This window comes from Ambystoma mexicanum, chromosome 7p, assembly GCF_040938575.1.
Source record: "Ambystoma mexicanum isolate Mex_15411 chromosome 7p, UKY_AmexF1_1, whole genome shotgun sequence".
Lineage (NCBI taxonomy): Eukaryota > Metazoa > Chordata > Amphibia > Caudata > Ambystomatidae > Ambystoma > Ambystoma mexicanum.
In genome coordinates, this window is record NC_090939.1 from 932304633 (window position 1) to 932312065 (window position 7433).

Sequence of the window (7433 nt, forward strand, 5' to 3'; positions counted from 1 at the left end):
CCTGGAGCCCCCCACCCTGTCCTCCTTGGGCACTGTTCACTGGCCTTGTTCACCACGTAGCCCAGGGGCACCGCACCCTTCCCAGGGTCCCTCTTCACTGGGGCCCTCAAGCGCCCCAATCTGGGCCCCTTTGGGTAGCAGCACAGTCTCCGTCTATAGCTGTCCCAACTTGCTTTGTCTATTCTTAGCGAAGGTTGGCACCGTAGCATTCCACGTGGCCTCACTTCCCCTCCTCAACTCCCGGGCAAAACTCTGTTTGCTCCCTTCTCTTCCCGCTCTGGGCGAGTCACTGGGAGTTAGTGGGGGATGGGCGAGTGCTGCACCGCGGTTGGCCCTGTGCAATCAGGGGTGTCCACAGACCTTTCCCTATGTCCGGGCCCCCCCTGACCCAGGTGGAGGAGCCAGAGCTAATCCGCACACTTTACGGGCTCCCACTGGCCCGCGCTCCGGCCCGAATCCCTTCACACTTCAGGGGTTGGGCGGGCAAAAAGCCCTAGGCGGTACCATATACCCGGGGGAGCACTACCCTCACTCTCACCTCAGGCCCCCTCTGATAGGGGCAGGCGCGCCGGCACCGGCGTTGGTCGGCCCTCTTCACACCGGGTCTGCTCAGCAGAGGCATGCCCTCATCTCTGGATCCCGGCCTCCGTCCCTCACTTTCAGTTTCTCGGCTGAAGCGGAGGGAACCATATCTCCTCCTCCCAGCCACCGTTTTCCTATGGATTTACGCCATAGGCGCCATGAGCGCACACTCACTCTACTGGACTGCTATCAGCATCATCAGTCACAATATTTTTGAGGGAGACTTGGAAACATTGGCACAAAAGGAGCCGCTCTGTGCTGGATCACCATCCTTTCACCAGTAAACCTGATTCAATCACCATGGCCCCCTTACAAATCCCAGCCATGCTGTGATTTACCTTTGGACACATAAATAATTGCATCAATAAACTTTCTCTGCATTTTTTATGGCGAATGCTAATTTCGCCACATTCATTTGGGTCAATTTTGTTGCTTTTTTTACCACAAAAACCGGTGGCAGAACCCCAGCACCCTCACTTTCTATATACCTTACCCAAAATTACCATCTATATTTTTTTGGTAAAAAAGCATAAAAAAATGCGCCAGAAACATGTTTTGTCGAAATTGCCATTCGGCAAAAGAGGCCAATAGCAAATAATCTACACACTCAAAAACAACCTTTCAAAAAATGCTCTCCAGAAAAGTATAGAAAGGAAACAAAATCCAAATCCAAATCAATGGGAACCAAAGTTCTCGTTTGTTAGTGGATTGAGTTTGTTCACAAAATGGATCGGAGTACACTTCGAATAGTTTCTGCAGCTCTGGAGAAAATACGAGTGGAAGCTGAGAAACTTAACCTTTGCAGTGCTTTTTTTCCTCGTCTCGAGACAAAGAAGAACAGCAGGAGCTCAGTTACGTTTACCACTAAGCACAGTGCGGATTGATGAAAATGTCCATGCATTATACCAAGCACATTGCACATTATATTGATGTGGCCAGTGGGGTATCAAAGCATGGCGAATACCACATGTACAGCACAATATGTTACCCTAATAGTGCCCCAATAACACACTGCAACCTGCAAATGGGCCTCAGTGGACCACCTGCCAAGGTTTCTGGAAGTTGCTTATGATCTTGATCTGTGATCTATGATATGATCTGATATGATAGGTTATTTATAACGTGCTTAATACCCATGCAGCAGTGATCCCAACCATAAAAGTGAAACAGGCAAGCCCAACAGGTATAACTTATTTTCACTCTTTTGGTAGCGCAGTCTGAGGGCAGCCAATACCCTTCAGGAGAGGTGTGAGCTGATACAGTTGCAACAAAAAAAACAATAGTACTATGTTCCCAAAATACCTTAGTTCTTGTCTTTCAGATCTCAGCAGAGCCAGGCTTTTCAGCATCAGATCAGAAGCATGGGTGCCTTTGCACTGGGCTGGGGTCAAGTCAAAGAGCAGCAGCGATGGGCCCCAATGATGCAGTTCTGTTTGGCAGTGGTGCTGATTTGCGGGTAGAAAACGCTGGGAACAGTAGGCCATGCCAAGTGGATGGCACTGAAAGACTCAGTGAGCTCTGGGCCCTGACAAGGGAATACTTGCCTTTGGCGCTGTGCAGGCTCGGCTGACACAACACTACATATGGTTACGGCAAAGATGCCAAAGCTTCAGCATTGTCATTGAGCAGAACTCTGAGATTCAGGGGTGGTGGAGCGTCGAGGTCCAGGATGATTATGATGGTGTCAATGGGGCAAGCGCTGAGCAGCTACGCTCAGGAGGGCCATGGGCCCGTGTGGGGTTAACAGGCCAGTGGGCAGACTGCAACAGGCCTGCTTGAGCCATCCTGCTATTTATACAAATCTCGGGCCTAGCAGCGCCTGATGGGAGAAAGGAACTGCGCTACAATCTGCTCTTCTTCCACTACACGCGGGACAGGCAGCTCTGCAGACGCTCAGAGCTTCCGGGGTTTGTGGGGTTGGGGCTTGGTCAGTGCCTGCCTTCTCACCCTCGCGTAGCGGGGCTTCCTAGAACTGACCAAACCCCTGCCCTCTTGCATGCAACTCATACTTAGCTGGCAGGGGAGAATCTGATCTCAAGGGCAGATCTCCCAGGGTGAGGCTTACCCATTGCACATCGGATTTGCTGACCCCTGCTATGTCCCCAAATGCGGGATACACGACTGCATTATTTCTGGTAGTGGGGGACTGCGTTCGCGCTCTCCCCCCGATTTATTGGTGAAAGAAAAGGTAAAGTGTGCACTAGGCCTGCTAGGTTGCATACTTTTAGATTGTGCTCACATTGCGTTTCTTCAATTAGGTTCACCTTTGGGTGACCGCTTTTCCACATTTTATCTGTTGAATTGAATTATGCTTCTTTCATCACCACAGAAGTAATGTGTATTACAGAGATAAGCTGCCATATGTATTGGGCACACTGCACATGCTCAGGCAGCATCAATCATGCTTTGTACAGGACAATGCTGGCCTAAATTGGGAACAGCCAGCATAGACATGTTGCTACAGAGGCATATTTTGGGTACAACCAGCATGACAATGTGTTACATCAGTGACAGTGCTGTCTTACACTGTGGACACATTGATCATTAAAATGTGTTGTGTTGTAAAATGTTCTTTTCTGCTGTTGGTGACATGGAATTTTCATGTTCCCCTTTAGAACTGATGGTAAACTTAAGGCTTTTTGGTCACCTTTTCTGCTGTAAAATGCACCATTTCAACCCCATATAAAAGAAATTCTTGGGGGGAACCCCCGCAAAAACCTCCCTAGAACCTTGTAGCTCCCTCGCTACGCTCGGTCGCCCCCACTATTTCAGAAAAATATTAACACATAGACACTGAAAGAAATCACAAGCAACTAACTTTGATCACTGCCCATGACACCAAAAGCTATCCTTGGGACTGCATGGCTGTTAAGACGGATTTCTGAACTCTGTCCTGGAGGCGCAGAGGTTCAGAAGGCCAACCTAATTACTTGGAACAGGGTAACCTCTGGACAAGCCAGACCAATCAGGGTAGCGATCGCGGCGGTCAAGACTAGGTCTCAAGAGGGGTGAGGGTGACTGAAAGCCCGCAATGAGCACACAAAGCAAGGACACTTACAAATTACTCCAAACGGGTGTTATATTAAAAATATATACACATTTATTCCAAGGCCTTTGCAACAATGACCGTTGCGAGAAATCACAATAAAACTCTAGTAAACCAACACATACCAAACCAATACAATATATATACAAATACAAACGAGTCTAAAGCGTTAGATGCACGAAATGTGTAGTCCACCTAGAAGGGGAGGAAAACAGGCAGTGCAAAATAATGATTAGACCCAGTCCGCCTTCAGAGGCACCTAACTAAAAGGAAGTCCAAGCCCTACGAAGAGTGGAGCCTTGTGCTCAAAAGTACCTTCACACGCTGGTGCCAACGGGCAAAAAGGGGAGTCGCTTCGAGGGAATCAGGCAGTTCAGTTTGGTGCACAAATGAAGAAGAACAGAGTTCCGCGACTCAAGCGCAGCCTCTACTGTGGGCAGAAGCAGAGGGGAAAAGCTATGGGCTCCTGCAGGAGGGCGACCAGTTCCTAGCTATGCTACTCACCGGTCCCCGATGCAAGCAGACCCAGGCTTCTCCGCGTCAGTTTCAGTGATGGCAGGTTCAGGGGAGCAGGGGACGTCTTGTCGTCGTGTAGATTCTGCAGCAGCAGAGTTGAGTTAAAGATGTCCCAAACGAAGTGAACACGCACAGTTTGTTACCACAGCAGGGCAACGGAGCGGTCGTGTGTATCTCAGCCAAATGTACACTACTCACTTCAGACCTGGGAATGCCAAGTGTACGAATCGTGTGAGAGTGACAAGGACTCGATATACAACACAACCTGACGGCGGTTACAGAGCAAGACTCCTGGGTAGGCTGGTCAGTCTGCTGGATGGCCCAGAGACACTTCCGAAGGCTTACGTGCAGGAGATGGTGACGATGCTGAGAATAGCTGTCCCCGCTATTCCAAGGGTCGAAGTACCAGTACAGGCCTTCTGGTTCGATCAGAGGTAGAAAGGGTTTCACAAGGCGACAGCAGTGCAGAGGAGCAGTCCTTCAGCGGGTCACCAGCGATTCCTCGGTTCAGCCTCGTGGTTGCAGGATACTTGGCTCCTGTATTCATTTGTTCGTGAGAACTCAGGAGATCGACATGATAGTGGCGTTTCCAGCCCCCTCTTATCCACGGTTCCCTTCGCGCCAAAACGGAGGGGACCCAATGGGAGATCCGCTCATTAAACACTCACGCCATACGTGGACCTATCACGGACCACGGTGGTCCCAGGCATTCATACCACACTAGACTCTCTGGCACCCAGGATGTGTATTGGGACCAGACATCCCAGCCCACATCCTGGAGGCACACACAAGGCCTGTAGAAGCCCGCGAAAGCATCTGTGTTTCACGGGAAAGTACATGCCCAAATAAGGAAGGCCCCGGGTCAGCTCGACCTGGGGAAGGTGAAGGGGGCAAGACGGTCAGCGGACAGGACAAAGAGCCTCGTGGTCTGGCCATTTTGGGAGCCAGGCCACCATTTTGGGCTAAGCGGGGAAAACGCGCTTAAAACGCCAAAAGGAGCTCAAAAACACAAGAAACGACCGCTGCCACCATTCCCGTCCGTGATTCACTTGCACCGATCATTTACAATCCAAACAGAGTATCTAGGCCCTGTAGAAGACTAGAGACCCAAGAGAGCAGTAGCTTAGCTTACAGTGCCCTCTTGTGTCATGTTGCACGAAAGCTGCAACATGATAAAGAAACTACGGAAAACAGCGTTTCCCGGTACTGACTGTTTTAAGGGCATGTCAGTTTCCCCGTAAGAATGGAGCGAAAGCCCAGAGGAGTGCGGCAGAAGGCTGCACTTCTCTGGCAAAGTCTAGATCAGGGTGAAAACAACAGCAAAAAGTTTAGGGGTTGCCACATGGAAGGAAAATTACCCACAATTAAGAAATATTTCCTAACAATGGCTATCACTGCCTGTGATGCTATTGTGTCAAAGGTCACACAATATAGCTTTTTAATATACTGCTTTGGGTGAGGTTGTTGACTTTTGGCTCGCCAGCCCACTGGGTGACAAAAAGTTAATGCTTCAGCCCCACATTCAAAAAGGTTGGACAAGCCTGATCTAGGGGGTTACTTCCTCACCATGGGGGCTGCAAGTGGGGGCAAACGCACATTATAGGGCCCGAGTGACAGAGGAGCAGATTCAGTTGACCGTCATCTGTGTGCCCCCTGGGGGCCTTCGTAATTAGTCTTTTAATGTTCAACACAACTCCAGATTAATTTGACACTCCTTCTAGATTAAATGAACAGTACACTTAAATTACTCCTTCTTGGTTTACTTCAACAATGTCTTTGGCTTTCACATTGGAGTGGTTCCTGGCCTAGGCACAGTTGTCAGACCACACGGTCCATCCAATACAGGTTGCGCAACCAGGAACCCTAGGCTCTTCAGCCCACACAGGTTCTTCTGTATTTGCCCCGTGTAAAGATTCACACTTGCGGAACTTCTCCTTGTTAGCCTCTTGGCTTTATGTGCCAGTTCACACTCACTTGGCTTCTGGTTATTCTCTTGGCTTTGCCACAATGTCACATATCCTCTGCCAGTCTTTGGCCTTGCTGCACTGTATTCATGCATAGAGTTCGCGACATGGTGCTTTTATTTCTTCACCACCTTTCTTTCATGCTCTTTTGCACATTTCCACACTTGCTCTCTTATTTCGTATGCTGTTTTCAAATGGGCACTTTCACATTTATCTTTCATCAGATCGTAGCTTTGCCCATAAAGTTTCCATTCAGTTCGGTATTCAATATTTTCTTAACATCTCATTCCATGTGTTCATTACTTACTTGGCTTCAAATTGTATTTCCAAAAGTTGATCATTGGGACTTTCAATTCATTCAGTATTCAAGTGTTCAATATATTATTCAGGACCATGTCCAATTACTTTCAGATCCCTCAGCATTCACAGATCTTGTTTCAGTTCGTTCAGCATTCTCAGATAGGTGTCAGTAGTAGCAGACGCTGCGGACAAAGTGTTCCCTGGAATGCATTTACTGGTTGTGCGCGACCTCACTCTATTACTTTGCCAATTCTCTGTTTGAACCTCCTTGATCCACAAGCTTTGCCTCTCTCATGGCTGCTATCAAGAGCTTCCCTCACTCTCCTCTTTGCCACGGTGGCTCTGGGCTTTGGGTGGAGCACAGCTTCTTGCTGTATTTATCGGCAACCGCAGCTCAGCCGGACAGTTAGACACTCTCCCAGCCCGCACTCGGCATGGGTGTCTCTCTCCTTCTCCAGACTTGTGCAGCTCCCTCCAGCCCGTTCCATTCCCTGCTCCCCTCCATGGTGTGCAGCCCCACCTTTTATACTCCCTAGAAGTGGTAAAGGTCCACAGGTGTGGGTCAGTAGGTTTAATTGCCTGACCTCTATGCAGCCTATTTGTTGCACATGCCTGACTTCCTCAATGGTACTATTTCTTCTTCGTCTCCGTACTAGAGTGGAGAAAATACCTACTGGTGTTCACTACTCCTAGTCTCCTCTTCCTCATCCCGGTACTGTAGTAGGTTGAATGAGGACAATTGAGGGGAGCTAGTTCACAGTAGCCCAGAAAGGCCATGGGAGGGTTAGGTTGGTTCTCAGAAGGGAAAGGGGAATGCCATGATATACAAGTGGGTATCCTTTTCCCAATCCCCAAGGACCCTCCACTCAGGTGATCCTCCCTCGTTTCTCCACCCCCAGGGTCAGGATAGAAAAACAATGGCCTTTCCCAGGCCACCTGAGAAGAGGATCCAGGGGGTGTAGGAGAGAAGAAGCCCTCTGGTTTCTCACAGTATGTACAGGTTCTTAAAATATTGTCAACTACAT

At 49.1% G+C, this 7433-nt stretch overlaps 1 non-coding gene across 1 annotated transcript; it reads left to right on the top strand.

The window, feature by feature from the left end:
• The first annotated feature begins 2587 nt into the window (after positions 1–2587).
• Positions 2588–2749, top strand: LOC138526615 (U1 spliceosomal RNA). The gene has a single exon (XR_011283660.1). It is a non-coding gene; the product is annotated as a U1 spliceosomal RNA (small nuclear RNA).
• Positions 2750–7433: the final 4684 nt, after the last annotated feature.